This window comes from Heliangelus exortis, chromosome 14 (assembly GCF_036169615.1).
Source record: "Heliangelus exortis chromosome 14, bHelExo1.hap1, whole genome shotgun sequence".
Lineage (NCBI taxonomy): Eukaryota > Metazoa > Chordata > Aves > Apodiformes > Trochilidae > Heliangelus > Heliangelus exortis.
This window is the reverse complement of record NC_092435.1, coordinates 14,074,530-14,097,234: the sequence shown is the minus strand read 5'-3', so window position 1 is coordinate 14,097,234 and position 22,705 is coordinate 14,074,530. Positions and strand designations below refer to the sequence as shown.

The window sequence follows — 22,705 nt, the reverse complement described above, 5'->3', positions numbered from 1 at the left end:
TTAGGATACTTTGCCTTTCTTATGCTTTTTATTTGTGCATATAGTGACTTATTGAAATCTCACTCCTTCAAACATTCAGTGCTTTGTATCACCACAATGTCTGCAGTGAAACACTGGCAAGAGTGAGCAAGGGGAGGAGAAACCAACTCTGAGTCTCTGTTCCTGCACTTGAAAATGCATCCCAGTGTCATTTCTCTTTTCTAGTGAGGATCCCATTGCAATTAAATACCAGACCAGAGCTGGAATGACCCTGTGCTGAAAAATAGTGCTGGAATGGGTGCTGTGTGCCACCACCTTTTGTCAATTTTCTAATTGCTGAAATGCATCAGGTTACAGATGCTTCTGAGTACCCATCATAGGTGATTAGACCTGGGAGTGGTCTCCAGGAATCCTCCAGTTCCTTCTATATTTCAAGATCAATTAAACCCAAATTGTTCCTGACTAATATTTGCCTACCTTTAAGCTCTGTTTAAATGAAAGGAAAGAAAACACACAGAGAAAAACAACAAAAAAAATTGTTGAAGAGTATAAATCATCAAATATGTGTAAGGAGATAAGAAAAACCAGGTGACATGGGGTTTTTTAATAACAAACCAACCTGAACTTCATTCTTTACTGTTTTCTGCCTCTTCTGTTCTCCACAGTTTTGGAAGTCACATATTGTGCTTTTTCATATATTCTCATCTGTGACATTCTGATATCCTCCATCCAGTTTCAGTTCATTAACCAATTATTCTGTAATATTCAGCATTCTGTTTTAAGGAAAATTCTAATATTTTTCAAATTTCTTGGTTATTCCATTCTTTTTCTTAAGCTGAATTTTCACCTGGTACTTGCTATAAATGTTTTCTTTAAATCTAGATGAAGCCATGCAGATATTGATAAACATAAATTTAAATACTCATTTTAATATAATTTATTTATAATATCCACTTATTCTGCAAGTGGAGCAGGAAGCACCACAGAAAACAAACATTAAATAATTTCATCATAAGACATGGTTTTCACATACCCATATCACTCATTAACTACTCTCACTGCACTTGAGTTTGAAAATTTTCTGCCTCACTCTAAATATACTTTTTAAATGTCAGAAAAAATACTGTATATGTCCAGAAGGAGGCAAGGAGAAAATATATTGGTTTGCTCAACTAAAAGATGATCTATCACCTCGTAATGCCATCCTCAAGTGTTCCTAGAAAAAGGTAGGAGCAGCTGTTGCATCCAGGATAATATTTTTAAATATTTTATATGAAACTCTGAAACATAAAACCACTTGTAAACTTTCTGGTAAATTCAATTTTCTCAGATTTCATTTTTGCAGCAAATTCTGTAGAATTTTTATTTGCTGTGGAGATGATCCAGTTCTGGAGCCAAACAAGATTTTTCCTGCAATTTTTGATTCTGTGGGTTTTGTCTGGAAATAGAGCACACGAGCAGGAACACTCTCCCTCCTGTGTCCTCTGTAGCCCCCGAGCAGAATGGATGAAATAAGTGAATTTTCCTGTTTTTCATGTGTTAGTAAATATCTGAATCCCAGTGTGGAAGTCAGGGATTCTTTTCCAGAACCAGTCCACAAAGAATATTGCAGCACTTCAGTCCATGTGATGGGTCCCAACACTTGTAAGGAAGTACAGGGTTTTTACAGACAAAACACATCATGAGAGAATTTAAGGGGCTGAAGAAAACCAAATTAAGATCCTGGGAAACCAAATTAAATCCAAATTAAGATCAGCAGAAGGCTGATCTATCCCAGTATCCTCTTCAAGCAAGAGCAGAAAACTCTGATTCTCCAAGAGTTTGTGGCCCAGTGCCTTCTGCAGAAAGAAAACTGTTTGGATCCCTTGTCTCATTTATTTCAGCAGCTGAATAGGATTCAGTGAACAGGTGATGCAGGAAGGAAAAAAAGATGTCCCATGGTTAGTGACCTGGAGAATTGGTTTTCTTCATGCTCTTGACACCCAGTAAAGCTGTGTTTGTTGCTAAACCCACACTGATAAGGGGTTTACTTTACCTGTGTATATTCTGGACATGGGACTTGGGGCTGTAATACATATTGGTGCTGAGACCTCACTGCAGCTGAAGTAAATTGCTCTGCCTTTTTGTGTATAAAATACAATAAATCTTTAGATTTTTTTTTTTATTATTTTTTTTTTAGATTTTCTAAATCAGATTTTAGATTTCTGGCACTGCATCTTCTGCCTTTAGAACAGGAATCAGGACACACACATATCTCACTTGTTAGGATTGGGTTGTGAAGGACCCAAATACTGCACTGCTGGGTATCAGAGGCTCTGAGGAAATTTGGTCAACAGGATTTGAATAGCTTACAATAAACAAGGTGTGAGGCAGTAAAGTAAACAGTGGGGATAAAAACATAATATTGAAAAAGCATCATAAAATGATTTATTCCCATCTTGTGCCCTGATTTGAGGGTGGTTTTCCTGCTGCATATTAATTGGGGTTATCACAAGGGGACTAGGAACTGAACTGAGTACATGAAAATAGGCCATGTGACTATTTCCTAACTTTAGGTACCTAATTCAGAAAATTTATTAATTTGTGTGGTTTATTTCTAGCAGAGGAATAAGTTTGATTAATCTGAGTTTATGGAGCATGTAATAATTTTTTATGCTTTTAAATATGTCTCTAGCTTATTATTTGAGCTGTTACTTTTATCACATGTACAAGAAAATCTTTTAAGACTTTAGAGAGCAATTTTATTGGATGATAAAATGGACATGCAAGTCCTACGAGACCTTACTAGGCAAGTATAGCAACTTTGTCATCATTACCAGTACCAGATTTTATTCTCAGATTGGGGAAAAAAAACCACCTCCTAAAACTAGAAACAGATCAGCTTTAAGCAGGCAGATACAAAGTATTCTCTGTTATGGGACTCCATTGCAGTCAAGCAGTAACAACAGAGCAGGGTATGATATTCCATCTCTATTTATACAAATGGCTTTCACTTGGAAATCAGGCCTGGAAAGAGACTCTAACAATTCACTGGTGTTGTTAGGAGAGCAGCATTTTCTTGATTTGGGTCTGTTGGTTTTTTCACACAAGGAGACGTGTGAATTTCCCAAAGGCCCAGAGATTTAGGGCACACTATTTAGATTTATTCTTATCATTCCCTTAGTCTTAGTGTGCATCATGCAGGGAGGCCCCAGGTAAATGTGAGCTTTCTGTGGGAACCTTGGGAAGCTGATGAGTTTTAGGAGCTTATTTGCTGAAATACTCTACTGTGGTGACTGGACATCTAGAACTGAAGTATTTAGTGTTATCATAAAAAATCCCAAAAAACCCCAAACCAAAACATCAACGCAACCAAAGATCTAAGAAAGCAAGAAAAGAAGTAAAATTTCATATTCAAGTCCCCAGAGGGTTCTACCCACTGGCTTTACCTCCATTTGCCCTGCAGCAAGGAACCCTGCAGGGTTTTTCTATCTTGGGTTTTTATACCTTTCTACAATTTGGAAGCCAGATTCAGTGAGATGTGGTTGTTGCTTTTTACTCTTTTTTGCAGTAACATCGATATGTTCAGAAAACAGCACAAAATTATGTATTCACCAGCTACAAAGTTGCAGACATGTCATTTGGGTCATGCCTGTGCAAGCACATGAGTCTATTTTCAAGCTGTGTTAGCTAACATTTTTTACTAAATAACCAAAAACCTGTAGTGAGGGTACCCAGGACAACCGGTGTTCAAAGCATTCCCAGTTCCTTGCAGTCACAATATTGTTGATGAACTCAAGGCAGTTATTACCAATTCTTCTAAACAGAAAAGATTAGAAAAAAGGAAATAATTTCATCACTTTAGTTGAAAGTTTTTACTTTTAATGATGGAGTTTTCCCTATTGTCTTCTTACTGATATGTGTTCAGTGCAGTTTGATATTTTGTACAAATAATTTATTGAGGCTTGATTCAAAACCCAATGAAGTGAAGGTCAGTTTTTATCTTGACTTCATTAGGCTTTGGTCCTTGAGTATTCTTGAAAATTACATGAAACTCAAAAAAGCACCCAGCCACAATTTCATCTCAAATCTTTCTGAACCCTTTCAAGCAGAAGTCCCCACAGAGAACTTTCCAGAGCTCAAAGTGTGAACAGCTTCAGTCCCTATGGCTGAAGTAAGGCCTTCTCATAATGTGGAATACCAAGAATAAATATAATTTTACTTTTTGGTAGTAAACATATGACATGGCTCTAGTGAGAAGAGCTCTTTGGATTTAGTGGCCAATATAATGTCTCCCTGCAATGTTGTTGGAATATCTGAGAAGGCTTTCACTCAGTCCTCCAGAAATGTATATATTTGCAGTTCATTTGTCTCAAAGAAATTCTACAGAACTCTGCAATATGGCAAAATCCTTGGAGTTAGTTTGTAATTGTAGTCAACTCTTTCTGCTGTAGAGGAAATTTCAGTGATTGCTGCAGAGAAAGCTGTTGTGCATCACTGGGTGCTGCAATGGTAGTAAATAATTTAAAATAAATAAACTAGAAAGTGGTTTGTGTTGAAAATATTATTTTTTTATATGGTAAAATTTCCGTTGGAAAGCCCCACTTCAGCAATTAGTGAGTTTTTCTTGGGAAGAAAGAAAAAATGGACTTATTAGTTTGTCATAAATTAGGAAGGTGTGCTAACTATTAAAAATTAAGCTTCTATCATCCATCTGAAGTTCTTTCCATCCAGAAATTATCCAATAGAGCTGAATAACTTAAATATTTTAAAATTAAATTCCTACAGATAGAGCCTGTTGGAACATAGTAATTATAAAAGTAATACTAGAATATTGGCAAATATTTGTCAGCACACATTGCAAGCCATGGACATCATCTGAGCAGGAAAGGCTTCTCTCCCAAATAATTGCCCCCATAACGAATAAGCTCTCACTTACTTTTAAAGAAAATTGTTTAAAAAATAACCACAGAACTGCTGGAGTCTATGAGCAGAACACTTCCCTGTACTAAGCTTCTTGGAACTAGTCAATAATTCCTTTGTTTTCTTGACTTTGTTGGTTTTATTTCTCACTAGACATCACTTCGTTCACATTCCCATTGGAAAAAAAATCTGGGATAATTGAGGAAAAATTATTTTTTTTTTTTTTCTTATTTCCTTCCTTCTTCAACTACCCTGTAGATTTCTGTTTATATGGGAGAAAACAGTTTATCAGGACAGACAAGGATTATCTTCAGTTTTGTTAATATCTGTGTAAGCTCTAAGGATGTCACTTGTGTTACATGACAAAAAGAAAGCAATATTTGGTGTTGAGGACAAACATTGAGTGAGGATGTCAAAGGAAGACAAAATAAATAGCACAGTATCTGTGGTTGAAAAGATTATTTAGGTGTGTTTTGTGGTGTGAAGAGGGTGAGTATTGACAGAACCAGGAGACTTTTGCAGAACAACTCAGGGTTTACTTAGCCTGGAGTTAAAAGGCAGGTTCAGTCCCTTTTCTGCCAGAGAGTATTCCAGGCTTCAGCAGCAACCTCAGAGGAGACTCTAAATATAGATTATTCCTTGAGAATAAGCAGAATGATTCACATGAAGTTGCTTTCAGTCTCTGTTGTTTGTACTGCTCTATGTTGTACAAAATACTTAAATATTTAATGAAGCAGAGACTGGGACTAAATCCACTAGCTCCTAAGTATAGGAAGTCCCAGGGCTACCATTTTTACTTTCATACTGTAAATTGTGATTTACATTCATTTGAACTGCTTTTGCTTTTGTTAAGAGCCAGATGTATTTCATTTAAAATGGAATTATTTTTTTATTTTGAGGGGAGGAAAAAATCAGTCTGATTTGGTTCAACTATACCCTGCTTTTCATACCAACAGAACCCTTTTTTACTTGACAAGTAATTCTTGAGTTAGAGCCTCCCCCCCCATATCCAGTCTCCAAGTTTAATCCTCATTTTTAGGGTTTCAGGTTATGCCATTAACCACTAGTACTACTGCTCATAATGCAAATAAATATTACATGCTACTTCTGAGCATTGCATTAATGAAGCTTGATATATGACCATATAAATCTTTGAATTCCTTTGCACCATGTAAATGATCTTTATTGTTACATACATTTCTTTAATTTTACATATCACTCCTTTAATTAAAAATACTCAGGGCTTTTCATTTGGAGTAATCAGTAGATCTGAAAGATTTCTATAATCTTTACAAACCTTTTAAGTCAATATACATATATTTAAATTTGCAAATATCATTATAACTGTTTCATTTCGAGTGCCATCTCAATAATCTTGTTATCTTCATTTTCTTCACATGTTTAATGAGTAGTTATAAGTTTGTCCCACCTACAAAAGTACAGTATATGTATCATAGCTGTTAGGAAATAATTGGAAAAAGTAGAGAGTTTTCCCTAAATAAAAGACTTTGACAGTACCTGGAAATTATTTACCTGGGTTTAACACTTTGCCTCTTTCTTTGATTTCATTTTCTCAAGATATACTGTCTCTGAATACATTTAGGGTTCCTACATTCTAAAATAGACTTGTGCTCCTAAACAATATTCAAAAGGACATTTTTATTAAGTTGGCATGAAGCACACTGCTGAATTGCTTTTAATACGATAATGTTTTTCAGTTTACTACGTTGTAAGTGCAGCTTGGCAGTTGAGTTTACATGAATATTTCATCCAGAAAAGGCCACGAGTTTGTAATTATAAATAGACCTTTTCAACAGAAAGAGATGGATGATTCTACAGCTGCTAATTTTTCAAGGAAATGATACCTGGTTGAAGAGTGAAGGTAAAGACTTCCAGCTGCAGAGGAACACCTGCAGATCACTTTAAACAATATTACAGAGGTTTAGCTATTTTTCATAGTTGATTACTTGGGTTGCTTATGGTGCTTAAATTTGGGGGCCCTGGTTTCTTCAGGGGTGTATCTGCAAAGGTACTGGCTCAAGGAGGTGATGCCAGGCCTGGGTTCCTCCCTCCTCCCCCCTTACTTCTGTCACCAGCCAGCTCACTCACTTTTCACTATTTAATGCTAATCTCCATGTAGCTCTTTATAGTCAGGAACCCTACAGCTGCAAACAGTATTTATGTACATGACTGATGCTATTTTAATCTAGTATTTTGTTGTAATGCTTTTAGCTTAGTTTGACTCCACCAGTATGTTGAAAGCACCTTCAGAGTCAGATCTTCCAAATACTCACAGGAATGATTTTTTCTCACCTGAGTTCAGCCCAGTGTAGGCAGTGCTGCACATCAGCAAGATGAGCTCTGAGGCCTAGGACTGTCCCTAAAGTACCTGGTAAAAGAAATTTATGTATGTGAGATATACATGACCGTGCCCCTGTGATTATTGATTGGGGAAAATTATCCAGGCCAGTTTTTTTCTGACAGCTGTGATATTAATTGCTATATCCTGCTGTTAATTACATTCAGTAAGAGATAGGGAAGCTGTACTGTTACCTGTTACTACACTGTATTCCCCAAATCCACTCTGCTGTGGCTTCCAGCTCTCTAAAACCCTAAAATGTTGCCCTTGGCTGTACCTGTGCAATTCCCTAGAAGTTAATAGAGCTGTGTTGCATTAGTAGGGAAGTTTCTCCATGTCCATAGGTGATCACAAAGAAATGAACAACTCTGATAACCTGTGTTTATGTTTCTACATATTTGAAACAGAATTTTTATTTTTGTTTTAATAGAAAGATCTGTAATATGGAGAGAGAAACTAGGAGAGCCCTTGGATAGGAACTAGAGGGAATATCCCATTTGTATGTAATAGCAATATAAATAAGGAATAGAGAGTTGAATTCTCTCCTGAAAGAACTAAACAGGGTGGAGAGGTTAGAGGCTAATCTTTCATCCATCTAAGCTAATGGCAAGGAATCCATTAAATTTAATAGGAGCTAGGTTAGACTCAAAAGTACTTAACTGTAGCAAGATATAAGAATGAAACTATGATTATTATGGAAGAAAATACAGTGTAGAAAGATTCTGGCAGTGTTTATAAATTGGTATGAAATGAAGGGGTGGGAAGAATACAAAGTGTTTTAAACAGTATTTGAAATGGAAGAGAGGGGGAGGGAAGAAAAGAAAGGAGAAGAGCAGGGAGGTTGAGGTTTACACTGAAGGATGGATACATGACAGAAAGAGTAGGACTAAACAGGCTCAGGTTGATGTCTAGTAGAAAATTTCTTTACACATATCTCTGTAGTAGATTTATATTAAAGGTCAAGGGAAAAGTAGTAGGCTCACACCAAGCACTGAAATGTAAAACTTAATTTACAATATAAAAGTAATAATTATTTTTTAAGCCAACCTCAAACACAAAAAGAACCCCAAACTAAGGACAGAAGGATATACAACATTTCAGCTCAGACTTGCTTTTGAATGGCCATGGTTCAGCAAATAACAAAACTTCTTGTATCCCTGAATATATTTATCCATTTCATACATTAAATATTAATGTTGTGCATTGGTTTGAAAAGCAGAGAGAGATGGAACATTTGCTCATTGTCTGATCATATTCCCAAAACTAAGAAAAAAGACTCTCCAACAATTTTTCTACAGCCAAAGAGAACATGCTGCTAGGGGGATGCTAATTGAGGATGGTAATAAACAGCATTGTTTTATTCAATTAACTCTTCCTGTTTAGTAGGGTTTTTGAATTCAGGTGAGTTAATACTGACACAAAATAAAAACACAATTATTTTGCTGGTTTCTTCCTCCCTTTCCCTTCCCCCCACCCCCAGAATTTGTCATTTTAATGAACATCTCAGTAAATGTTTCAGTATCTACATCTATTCAGTTGTATCTATTCAGTTATATAACTTCCACTGGTTAATTTTCCCCCCACATCCCTTTTCAGTTGCACTCCCATTTATGTCAAATATTTGATTTCAAAGGCAAAGAGATTTTGCATCCTGTCACTTTCTCTTGCCTTCTGAATTAATTTCTCAGTGTCTGTATGGGCAGATTTTCTTTATTCATAATGAATGTACACTTGATTTAATCTTTGCAGACTGTCTGTGCTTTTATAAATATGCTGTTTTGTAAATGAAGGTTTCTTCTAAAAGATTTGATTTCTAATTTGCTCCAAATCATATTGTGAAAGCAGCCTCTTACAAAAGCTGCTGAAATGTTTCTTTTTTTTCCTATTTCTAAATGTTATTCTCCAAGAAATATTTGTATTAATACAACCGGGAAAATGGTGTCTTAATTTTGACAAACTGACTGCATGAAGAAAACCCAAACCACTTATCTTAAAACCAGCTAGGAACCAAAACAACTTGCAGTATAGGTTAGAAGTTCTCAGATAATTCATTTTTATTTCATTAAAGAGTAGGAAACTGTCAAGGCAAGTTCAAAGATTCTGATAATGGAATGGCTGACTCCACTTTGATTTACATTTTACAAAGCAGAGGCTGGAAATTTGGCAGGAGGAGGGAAATCTTTGGGTCAGAAATATGTGGTTTGCCATCTCTATGAAAATCCATCTGTACTCTGTGAAACCCTATGCCTTTGAAAAGTTCCTGCATATGCTCAGAAGACATTTGGTAAATGTGAGGAGGAAATAAAGGGCTCAGGAGCTTCCCTCTTCAGTGGTGTGGGCAGCTTCTGCTGCCTTCCCCTGCCCACCTTCTGGTGCCAGGGAACAATTGGCTGCCCCTCAGCTCAGAGCTCTTGCTCCAGATTGCAACCTCCTGTTGAGCTGGGCAAGCTTTCCTGGGAGCTGCTTGAAAAGTCAGAGAGAGAGAGAAAGTTCTTCCATGTTTTCATAAGGTTGGTTTTGGGGTTCTTCTCAGGCCCATGAATTTGAGGTGCTGAGTGCTGCACCAAGGCTGTGCTTGCAAGGGGGAAAATGGTTCTTCATGGCACTCATAGCCCAAGTGCTTCAGCTGGCTGTGTTTTCTTTTAGCCAGGAAAATTAAAAAGCATCTTGAAGCTTACTTAGAGTTTTCTAGTGTTGGGTTTTTTTTCTGTGGCAAAGTCAGTGTGACTAAAGGTGACATAATAACACAACCGAAGCAAATGTAAAAGGGTCAACTTTATAAGAGCAAAATACATCCTCCTTCAAAATACAGTGTGTGTTTCTTGAAATAACTTGATGAAACATTTTGTGTTGCTTCCTTTCTAATGCCTTTTTTCTATTATTCTGGGTCTAAAAGGAAAAATGTGGTCAGAGCATCAGGTTAGGAGTTTTTGAGATTGGGTTCAAGTCCCTTCCATGCCTGTGGCTTTCTAGGGGAACCTGGACCAAATTGGTGATGCCTCTTCTGTGCTTTGACTTGTCATCCATGAAATGAAGTTAATTCTTTCTTACCTTGAGGGCTGCTACGAGATTAAATATATTTATATTCTGACATAAAATGCACGAGGCAGATTTTTGGATACAAACCAGAAATAATCAACCCTTTCATAATCACGTAAAAGACATTTTCTAATAAAAGTGACATCAATTTTGCAATCAACTTGTTTCAGTGCATATTCTAGTTCTACTATTAAAAGAACAGAGAATATATCAGGGCAAGGAGCAGTAGCCTAATTATACTGTGCTAAGATTGCTACCCAGACTTTTCAAGAAGTTTCTGCAGACATGGAAGCTGCTGGTGAATTATCACTGGTACAAACATCAAGTATTTCAGGGAACTAAATACAGCTCCCCCCACTATAGCAGTGCAGGGAAGGGCAGGCTGCAGAGAAATTAATTACCTTTAACTTAAAGATAATAATACTTTGAAAAAAATTAAAATCTTGTTTAATTACCCACAAACCAAAAAAATAAATTTAGATTTATAATTTTGCTGACATTTCCAATCTATCAGCAGCTTCCTGTGAAAATAAATTCTTGACTACATAGCTCAAAAGTGTGTGATGTGCCACAGACCCCCCCTGTGATTTCTCTTCCAGCTGATATGAAAGAAACAATCAAGAGGAACAGTTCTTTCTTCAAACATAACCTACACTTTTTAGTCCTTACACTACTTCTGACATGTGGCCAGCAACTAATACTGTGCTAATCAAAATCCATTTGTGCCACTCCTCAAGCATCTAAAACCTCTTTAACAAATTTATCTAAATAGAAGTTTAATCAGTGGGAGACTTTATTGGCTGCCCAGCAGTGAAGAAACAAACACTTAGGCTGAGCATGCTGTTTGCTATGACAACTGGAAAATATACACTCTGCTTTTATAACAAGTTGTTTTCTCTGTCATTAAAAGAATAAAACATACCAAGCCCTGTGTTCACTTTTAGTGGTCCCAAAAGCAGAAATTCATTATAGGTCGTTATAGGTCCCAAAGCAGAAATCTGTACTTTTCTGAGAGCTGTCTGATCCTAGATCTTTCCAGTGAAAGGAATTTTAAGGCTGCTGAGCACCCCTATGGCACCAGCCCAGCAGAGTCTGACAAGCATTGGTTTGTACTGCCAGGAGCAGGGCCTGGGCACAGGAGAATGGAACTCGAGGGCAGGACCTTGCATGTGTGAGAGAGATCTGATTATGAGATCTTGTAACAACATACCCAGGTTCTTTGAGTTGCTGATAGTTCCTACTGGCATTCCAGAGCTTGACTTTAAGCCCTTTGCTTGCCATGCTCTCATGGTCTTTTTTTAAGATGATGAAAAAAAAAAAAAACCAAAACCAGAAACAAAACAAGATTTTTTTTTTCCTTTTTGAATTTTTCTTCTTTTAAACCAAAAAATTATCATGTGCTTCAGCCTCTTTTCTTCAAAGGACAGGGCAATATGTTAGTTCAGTTTCCTGTACAGAAACCAAGCTTTCTGTTATCTGTCCTCATCAAAGTTACTCTTCTAGTGACTTGGGAGCAGACATCTCACTGACTTCTGAAGTTGCTGTGGGTCTGTTCATATGTAAGGGATTCCCTCAGCTACTTGGGTTTACCTCAAATCTAGTAGCTAAAATTGAAATACTTTTTATTCATGCTGTCTACAGCTGATGGGTATTTTTTAAGCATAAAGTTTAATAGAATAAACTGTGGTTTTGATTTGTAGACTGCTCATGCATTTTAGTTAATTGTTAAAACTAGAGGAAAACAGTTTACACATTCCAATGGCTGCTAATATTGCTACTAAAATTAACTTGACCACAAATTTCATTATGGGCTCCTGCATTGTTTAAACCAGGCTTTTTCACTATGCTCAAGGCAGGATAAGGGAATACAGTACAAACTTTACTGTGTTTTGATACTATTGTAATTATGTGTTTTGAGAAAACACACAGACATGCACCAACAAAGAAATCAGTAATAAAAAACCCCATAAAGCCCCCAGAGTCAAATAATAAATCTAAGGGACAGGTTATCTTTGTTGTCTAATACATTAGTTCTTATTTCAGTTCTTTTCCTGCCTTTCCCCAACACTGAACACATTTAAGACTCAGCTGGACGGGGTGCTGGGTCATCTTGTCTAGACTGTGATTTTACCAAGAAAGGTTGGACCAGATGATCCTGGAGGTTTCTTCTAACTTATTATTCTGTGTTTCTATAGTTTTGATGGTTTTCTCTTTAAATTATGTAGTTGGATCAAGTCTCTCTATTTTGTCATGTTATTACATGTAGAGGTAATAGAGAGGGAAATAAAAGGCAAGTTTTGATTCCTTGGATTTTCAGACAGCCTGGGGTGAGGTGGGTGAGGTGTAAATTTTCCTTTCTGGCAAAACACTATTCTTGGAGCTGCTGGCTACCAGTGTGCATAGTGGCCCTTTAGTTTTGCCTTCTTGCATTCTAGAAAGAAAATCTCAGAGATAACAATCATCTCCAAAGGATGTTTAAACCCACTGTATATATATTGCAATGTATATAAAAAAAAATGTGTTTAGAAGTCTGCAATGTGTCGTTTGATAGTGATTTTTATACAGGGTGGTGTGTGTATGCTAATTCTAGTGATGTGTGATGGATTTATTAAACTAAAATGGCTCCATACACTGCGGGTGGTTTTTTGCACTTAAATTATTTTGCTGTCTTCTCAAATAGAGGAAATTTTGTTTGAAACAAGAGATTCCACCTCTTACTATTTCACATTTATCCAAACAGTATAAGCCCAATTTTGCTTGTGTATCCAACAAAATCTCATACAAAAAAAAGGTCACTACATGATACAAGTAAATCCCAAACTCACAAATGTTATTTTGTACTTGGAGCAGCATATTGTGGGAGAGACAGCACTGACTTCCTGACAAGATCAGCTGTGCTGAATGACTGCAAAGCATCATTAAGTGATGAGAAGTGCCTGAGCAAAATCAATTGAGGTTCCTTTATGTTTCTCTATCTGTGTTCCAGGAGAAGTGACTCCGTGTTTTGCATCCCAGAACTATCCTGTTGCCTCCAGTCAGGAGCAGAGGAAGCAGAAGTTGGTCCTCATTCCCCGTGAGTGAAACAAGTTTAGCTTGTGAATTTTTGCTTAGCTCATGAACTATGGCTTCTCCATTCAGAAATAGGTGCTTTTTAATCTCCAGTGTTTTATGCAAGTCCTTGTTTTTTCTAATAGCTGGACTTGAACTTGATGCTAGGGAATTCTAAGTTGAATTATTCTCTTTGTAGTTAAAGAACCATAAAATGAAAGTTGGAGCAGGGTAGAGGTAGGAATGGGACTATCTTAAGGCGTAAGATTAGGTTTTTTTGTGTGGTCTTTCTCTGAATTTTAATGTCTCACAGGGAACCTAGAAATTCTGGGCTGTTTGTTTTTCCTGTGTTGATATGGAAAACTCTGCTAAGGTTATAAAATATGAAGACTGAGAGAATGGAGAGCAATGCTATATATTTGAATTCTAAAACTGCATTTCCTGGTTTCCTATGGTTCCCTGTCAGGTTAAAAAAAACAAAACAAAACTGATTTTACAGTGTCAAATGTTGTAGAACATTACATATGAAAATTATTTGCAAATGACTGAAAATTCACTTCCTAATGGATCACTGACTTTTACTTCAGCCACTTCTACTTTTGTGATTACTGATGTCAGTTGTTCAGACATGTGTTTGGAAAAGTAGTGGGAACAGTTTTATGTGTTTTGCATTTACATAAATTACAGAACATCCTGGAGACCATGCAGTCCTGGGCTTTGTTAAGATGGAAGCTCTGCATGATTTCTGTGTCATATTTTTTTATTAGACACCCTTAATTATTTTGTGAGAGAGCTTTCCTATAACATGAAACAATCCTGCATTTCTTAGTAATGAGTGTTCAGTATTTTCTTTATTGCAGTAAGAATACAGAGAAAACAATAATAGTGGTTGCTTTATGTTATCCTGTTTTATAAATAGCCAAGATGAGTAACTTGGTTCAACCAAGTCCCCAACCCTGCCATTTTCTTTTTTTTTGGTGTTGTTTCTTAGGCTAAATAGGAAAATCTTCAGGAATGGCTCATAATGGACTACAGTTTTATAGGATAGGACCTGAAATGCATTTATGACCTTCCATATTTTCTTACTGCAAAAGTATCTGACAATTAAACTTGCTCAGATTTTAAAACCTGGATGTAATATCTCAGAGAGAATTATTCTTTTTCATGGTGTGGATGCAATACTGAAGATTCCTTTAAAAACCTAGTTTCTTTGGTTTCTTCAATTGTTGAACTATAGTTGGCTCTCATAATGAGTGTATATATTTTTTTCTTTTAGTAATTTCTGCAGGCTGATGGTTCTGGTCATGTTACTATATAGTTTTTTTAAAAATACTTAAAATGGAGATAAAGTAGAACATTAAACTACCTCTGAGTTGATGAATTTTCTCTGAGTGCAAGGAGCAGTGCCAGAACCTTTTTTCTTTGTCTTTAGTTTTCTGACATTATTGCTGCAGACTATGGGGGCAGCAGTGAAGAATATTAAGGGAAATAGGGAAGAAGTGAGGAAAGAATGATCCCAATTTCTGCTTTGAAGGCCACTTTCCCCCTTCCTTTCATGGTGGATTTCAGATTTCCTGCTTACTTAAAAGTAAAATAAATTCTGAAAGGAGAAGCTTTGATGAACTTTATAAAGCACGTGTCACTTAAATTTGAAATATAGATGTAAATTGATATGTGATTACATCAAAGGACGTGTCATATTAAGTTCAAAATCCATAAGTAACAATTTTTATAAGTAGAACTTGATATTAAAATGTTGGGAGACTTTCAGTTGCAAATGAGCTACTCCTATGATTCATTTCTCCCGTGGCTGTGTGATGTATTAAAAAGAAAAGGACAAATGCAGTCTGTTAAGATCAGGTGAAGTATTTCCAAAATAAATAGTGAGGAGTGAGAGGCAATGAAGGCATTAATCTTGTTTAGAAATGTGGGCACCATCTGATCATTCTTGCTCAAGAAAAATGGATTTAAATGAGAACAGATGGAAAGAAGGGCAATAACGATGATTAAGCAAACAGTGAATCTATCACAGGAGAAGAAATGAAAGTGTTAGAGAATAGGAGCTGCCTGCTCAGTCAAGGGAAAGGAAGGCCCAGATCTGTCTGAATAAGTAATACCAAGGGTTAAACTCAAGGAAGGAAAGGAGGAAATTTCTGATGCTCAGATAAGTGCTGAAAAACTGGTGGATGAATGCAAAATGGAAGCGTCAGAGGTCATTCAGAAGCATTTTTTGGATGTTGGAAGAGCACCCTGATATAGCTTGGAAAAAAATTGCTACAGGTGTTGTTGGTTCTCCCCCTGATTTCCAGACAGGAGCTCAGGTGAAGGGCTCCATCTGCTCTGGTGCAGCCTATAGAGGCCTGAGGAGTGTCACATGTAAGAGACTATCAGAAATTTTAATGCCAGTTGTGTTAATAAATATTCTCTTCACCGTGTTCACCATTAAGTATTTGAAGAAGTAGTAGTAAGGAAATGGTAAGGCAAATGTAAATCAGGTGCAGCCCAGTAACAGCTGATGCACGTGTTTCATGTATGGCAGTGCAAGCAAACTGGTGATGCCCTTATTATTTTTTGATGCATGTTTGATAGAAAAATTTCCAGGAGACAGAAAACTGTGAATTTAGTTACTGTTACAAAAATGAGAACATGTAGGAACTGTTGAAAGTTAGAGATCTTGTAAGCAGAATATTTTTAGTGTGTTAGCAGAGAATACTTGTTCACGGTTGCCAAAAGGATCCTCTTGAAAAGTTCTAACGTAAAGGACAGGAGTAAGCAAGGATTTCTGAGAGGTGAATCATGTTAAGCAAATAAGATTATTTCTTTACAAGTGAATGGGAGCAGAGAAAAGGCAAGATTTAGTCATTTTCCACTTCAATAAAGCTTTTTCTTTTTACCAAAAATTTGTATAGCAGATATTTGTATAAATTGTCTGGAGTGGGTGCTTAAGATTTTTAATACTGATAAGAAACCAGAATAGGAGGGCATATAAAGTGCCTCTGGGGGGGGTGTTGAAAAGTAGAATCCTTTTGCTTTCTTTTTTGGGATCATTCTCTTCAATATTTTAATTATTTATTTAGTTTAAAATATGTAAGGCAATAAATCCTTCAAGTAGTATTAAAACACAGGGATTTTTTTAAAGTTTGTTTGTTTGTTTTGCTTTGTTTTTTCTTGTAGTTGCTTTCCAGTGTAACTTTTGGTACATTGAGTTAACAGACTAAGGGATGGAAATTAAAAGCAGGAGATCCATGTGTATAATGATGGTCCTGGCTTGGAGTGTTACCCAAACTAAGTGCAGTTGAACTAGATAACAAATTAGATAATGGTCATGAATAAATATTCAATGCTTTCTTATTGAGAGATTCAATGTTACATCCTTACTTTATTGTGTAGCACAAAAGAAAAGGCCAATGTGTCCAAATAGACTTTTAATATGAAACAGATTTTTTTATAAACCATTTCATACAGAATAAAAATTAGGCCAAATTTCCCTATTTTGGTCACATAACTGGTAAACAATGAAATAGCAGGGGATTAGGTAGAAAGATGTCCATTCAGTGAAGCTGATAAATCTGGGAATACTTGGTGTAGGGAAGTGGAAATGAAGCAATATGCAGGGAGACTGAGGGCCTCAGTTTGGAGCACAGAACTTGGAGGAAAAGCTGTAAATTCTGCTTTGAGAACAGAGGGGCTCTGAGAGAGGACAGCAGGTGTTTGGTTTTTTCTACTTACTATTCCATCATATCATGTTGTTTAACACTTAAAACTTGCCACCTTTTGGAAGTCCTCAAAAGTGAATCTCAAAGAAAAGACCCTGCTGCTATGTTCTAACACCCATAATGTATATCTGGTTAATTTAACATGAGTTACCTCATTAAGATTATTGCAACCCTTTGTATAGCTCAAGTTAACAGCATTCATACACATTTTCAGGATTAGGCAACACACTTTATGTGTAGACATAACTAATAACCCCTCCTGTAAGCTGGGTGGAATTTCCTCTGCCTCCTGTGAAGTCAGATGTGTCTATCAGGAAGGGAGGAATGACTGTTTTGTGACCACTAGGATTTTTTACACTGTTAAACAGGTAAATTGTTTTTCAAATGGGTTTATTTCTCACCAGACCATTCCAGTTTCCATGACATGGATGAATCTGGTAGATTCAGCCACTTGACAAACAGGATGGCTTTGACTGAGGTGCTGGAAGGTGTGGAGATCAAACATGGTCAAAGCTGACCCATAATTAATGCCCAAAGAAGGCTTGTGCTACCCTTTTGAACTCAAGAAGTTATCTCTGGGTTTTTTCCATCTAAAAAGCTTCCAGTGACCCTCTCAAAAGGGTAGACTCAACAGACAAAGATCATGATCATGATCCCCATCAAACTATGCTGACAATTACCTAGAAATTATAAATGTAAATAAGACATTTGCCACAGCTATAGGCACTACTATTTCAATTAATGTATTTCCTTTTAAGTCTGGTTTGCAAACCTGTATCCCTTGTAAATCAGATATTATTCAGTTATGTTCAAGAGGAACATAAGATGAGAGAAAATCTTGAGGGTAGGATTGTCAAAATAATGAGGGTTTGCATATGGAGCTGAAGATAAAAGAGGATGTAGTTGCACTCTACCTGAAAATCAGATCCTTAATAATAATTTCCCTCTCTAAATAAGATACAAAGGTGTTTTGAGCTGAGCTGTTGGCAGTATCAATGGGGAATTCTTTGGAGGTCTTTTCTGCCTTATTTTTGGTCTAAGATTGTCTGTAATCAATAGTGTCTTACAACTGTGTATGTAAGATTTGTTTTTCACTATTTTCTCAGGGATTAGTGATCACTGAAAAATAAAAGCAGAACACTACCATGAACAAAACGTGTTGCCTTACTTGTACATGCAGCTTAAACACCCTGTTAAATCTTCCTTTTTTTTTTTTTTTTTATTTTGCAGTTGGTGCTGCTGCATTTTTCAATGTTTTCCTCCTACTTAGACCATGTTAATTTCTATGACAGCTTCAGATTGAATTATTAGGGGCAACAAATAATTTTAAAGATAGCTAGTTTGTCAGTGGCTAGGGTAAATATTGTAAGCAGGTAAACTTGCTATTAAGACTTGATTTTTCAGCAATATTTTACTTTCCACTGGCAGAAAAACAAGCAAAATGCAGCATGGCATAGCTTTATTGTACTGCTGTTCAGCAATTTTTATATACTGTTTCCTTTTATAATTTGAGACACGATAATGATTTTTGCTATAAATTTTTTCATAAGTATTCTTACTGATGGATGATGCATTTATTTAAGCATCAGTGGACAAATAAAGTTATCCATGGGTGACTAACAACCTTGAATAAATACCATTTCACTCAGCAGCTATCCATAGTACCTTAGCAATGCAATTACATGCCAGGACCTATTATCCCAATTAATGGACTGTTTTATATTCACTGTGCATTATACTTGAAACTCTTCTGAGGCCTGGCCTTCACTTAGCCAGAGGCAAAAAAAGAAATGTATAACAAATCACCAGGAAAAGGCTTTCATTTACTCTCTAAGATATGTAGTGTGCAATTATACTTTAAATGCAATAGGATGGTCTCAGAAATGCCCTTTGATTTAAATCACAGTCAAACTGTATATTAAACCCACGATTAAATATAGCTATCATGTTTTCCAAGATTATTGTTGGTCACTGCAAGAGTAGGTATTTTGCCATCACCTTCCTACTTGGTTTTTGGGGGGGATTCTTTTGCCAGAGGTTAAGTTTTGAGGCTTAATTATGCGATTCATTGGGCTCCCTGTTTGTGAAATAAGAAATAAAAGCAACAATTCAGGGGGATGTTGTATTTCCTGGGTGGGTGAATAAATAAAATAGTCCACTAGGAGGTATACACCCCAGAGCTGTGTTCCTGCTTTGTCAGATGTCAGCCCTGGGCTGTGTTTTAGGGGGGTGGAATTTGACCACCAGAGTTTCACTCTACTCCCTCTGGTGGTGCCCAAAGCTGCAATATCCAAGCCATAAAATAAAACATTGCTGTATTTCTTGTTATTGTGAGGAGCATTGATTGCTTCTCATTGTATATTATAGCAAAGGGGCAGTCTGTTACATAAATTTATTGCATTTTCTTCGTGATAATTACTGGAAATTATTGAACAAGGCAGGGAGTTATGACCAGTAAGTTCCTGCTACAGCTGAAGAAGCAAATCCACAAATATTTAGTGGATCTAAACAGCTGTAAACAACACGTCCTGTTTACAGTGTTATAGGAATTTACAGCTTACAGTGCATCTGAGGATTTTTTTGGGGAATCGTGGTCCAACCATTACAAATTCAGGCTTGAAATATGAACTGCAGTAAAAAGTCATTTTGCCTCGTATCCTGTAGGTACTTTTTGTCAAGCAATTTGACATTGCAATGACCACTAGATTCACCATTTTCCTTAGTCAAAAATGGCATTACTTTTTCATGAGCAGCTGGTTAGGGAGCCTCATGAAATCTCATGCATACATTAATGCCTGATTGCAGCCTTTCCATTCTGAAAAGGAACCTATCAATGGCAAAAAAAAATCAATAATGAAAGTGTCCGAGCAGGGCTGCAGATTCCAGGAAAATACACTCACCGAGTAATCTTGCTGTAATTTTTTTTTCAGAAATAATTTTTCATCTATTTGGTGTACACTCTTCAACTCTGCCCTGCCAGCTGTGGGCCACACGTTTGCCATGCCAGGCTTGGCACAGCTGGAGCTCCAGCAGAGCCTCAAGGAAAGGGGGGTGAGCAGGTGTCTGCTGGGCATAGCTGGGACCTAGAGTATCAGTTAAGTATGATGGCAAAATGCCTCCTTTTCTAGTAGCTCCTTCGTCCCCTGAAAGTGAAGGGAGCTGTGAGATGGTGTCAGATCCTGATTTCTCCACTCTCCTCTCTGTCTCAGGTCCTGAGATACTTAGATTTATGCCCAAATTTGAACAACCCTTAGGTTCATGCCTGGGTGACAGATCCCATGAATGGAATCACATCATGGTAATCATATAATTCTTCTATAAATATAAAGCAATAGTCCCAAAGCTTCTGTAGATCAAGTATTTTTACTGACTTTAAGTGCCATAATTCCTAGGTTTTTACTTGTATTATTCCCAAGAGATGAGAGGTTTTGTAAACACACAGATCCACCATAGGATGTATTAATGCATTTACTAAGTAGCCCAGCAGTGCCACCAAAGGAATTTTACAGCTGTAATCCAAATGCACATTTATTTAAAGGTGGAGGATAAAAGGCAAAAAGAATAAAAATAAAAGTCCAGCACTTTGCCCCCAAATATATGAACAAACTTGCACAGTAGAAATAAAAAGCTGGCAAGTATACTAACTTCAATTAAATGTTGATGTTGATAAATGCTGCAGTCTCAATAAATATGTGATCTTCACATTACTTTTCATTCATTGACACCATGGTACTATTTTGAAGATGATTCATCTTCCACCAAAGACTTTTATTGCTGTAATATTTTACAACTGACTAGCCAATTTCTTCCATCATCTTAATATTCACAGTTAAAAGAAAGAACCATCGTTTTTTTTACTATTCGGTTCAGAATTATTTTTTTTTCCTTTTTTTTTTTTTTTTCTGGTTTGCTTCTCAGCATTTTTGCATTTTGAAGCACTTAAAAAATTTTACTCCCTAGGTAGGAGCATATGGAACTATACCACTTTGGTTTCTAAGATTTCACTGGACGAAAACCACTTTACAACAATGAAAAATTATTTTGTTTCAGTTCATGGTGAAGCTGAAACAACGATTTAAGAAGTAATCTATGGCAGTGGTGGTAGAATTGGACTGGAACATAAGTCAATTTTTGCCACCTGCCAGAGATGAAGTAAAAAGGAGATACTCTGATGTATGGCTGGAAATATGCAGGATCATAAATATCACTAATTTTTGTGTCTTGTAGCAATTCATTGCCATCCAAGTTTTTTAGTTAGGGTTGGCCAGAGAGCAGACTATTTGGGTTATCTGCAAGCATTAATTACAGAGCTCTATGCATTTAATGTCTCTGCTTACACAACTTCATTAATATTAAGGTTTGGGATATGGTGGTATTTAAGTCTGTTTAGATATCCCAAAATTAAAGAGGACTCCAGTTGTACATATTTATTGTACATATTTATGGAAAGACAAAAAGAAGGCAAGTGCTGTGCAAAGCCAGGTTACTGCAAAGGGTTACTGCAAAGCCAGGGCCTGCAATGGGGGGGAGCTGGGTCTGCTCTGGGTTGCTGTGAGAATCCAGAGGACAGCTTTACCTGTCTGCACTTGCTCTGATGTAATTCAGTTCTAGAAGTGTTCAGAGAACCTTTTGTTTCCCCATTCAGTTCCTACTTAGTGGCCCCTTCTGACTCCAGTAACACCTTCAGGAGTGGGATCTCATTTCCCTTCTGGCAGCTGCAGCATCCTTGTGTTTGACCATGACAGAGTCGTGGCTTATGCAGAAGACACTGCTGTAAGGTTCCTCCTCCCAGCCCTGGTTCTGACTGCATCACTCCTTCCTCTCTGTGTGTCTTTTTTTTTTTAATTTTTTTTTTGGCTCTTCCTCATCAGATATGATTTCATTTTAATAATCCTGCACTACTTATCCCCTCTGTTCGTAATCTTTAATCAGCTCTTAGGACCTCAGCTTCTGCCTCCAATTGGCCAGGGCTGCTCAGCCATGTGCTTGCTTTCATGCTCATTATTGAACCTGTGGAGGAGCTTCTGTGAACATCAGTCTAACTCCACTGCTATTCTGCTTGAGATCCACAGTGCTCTCTTTCATGTAGTCCCAAAAATCTTGTCAGTGCTTCAGGTCCTGGTGTTTGAAACCTCTTGCCTACTATTCTGGCTTCCTGTGACCTTCTGCTGTGTTTTGTCTGATGTTCAGAATGCTGGCTCTGAAAGTCTTCCTCCAAGTGGAAATTAAAAAAAAAAAAAATAGCAGTTCTGTGTGGGAATTATTAACTTCTTGTCTGGTTTATGTAGTGTGATTACTATCAATGGAACTTGTAAATCAGGTTTTCACAATGAGAAGAAGGGAAGTACAACAGGATTACCATTATAAATGACATCCTTCCTTGCAACACTTGAAGTGTCACTTCATTTTAATGTAGTTTTCTTTATTCTATCAAAGGTTTGAGGCAGAAAAATGTGAGCTATTGTACTTGGGAATTCAGGCTGTGAGTGGAGTCCTCCCTTGTTAGTATTTCTTTTAACAGTACTCTGATTTGTGCTGAGTATAAATGTCTTGGAAGATTCCTTTGAAAATATTCTTTCTACTTGGCTGTTGTATAGTACTGAATTGCATGGCAGCAAATTACAAGGGAAATAATGAAAGGAGACACAGTGATCAGAGAGGT

General features: G+C 36.8%; 1 protein-coding gene across 1 annotated transcript in view; it reads left to right on the top strand.

The window, feature by feature from the left end:
• Nucleotides 1-22,705, top strand: part of TENM1 (teneurin transmembrane protein 1) — a 453,479-nt gene that overhangs the window by 92,378 nt on the left and 338,396 nt on the right. The window contains exon 2 of the mRNA XM_071757633.1: nucleotides 13,266-13,352. The gene's annotated coding sequence lies outside the window, so the exon portion shown is untranslated. The remainder of the gene's footprint in view (nucleotides 1-13,265; nucleotides 13,353-22,705) is intronic.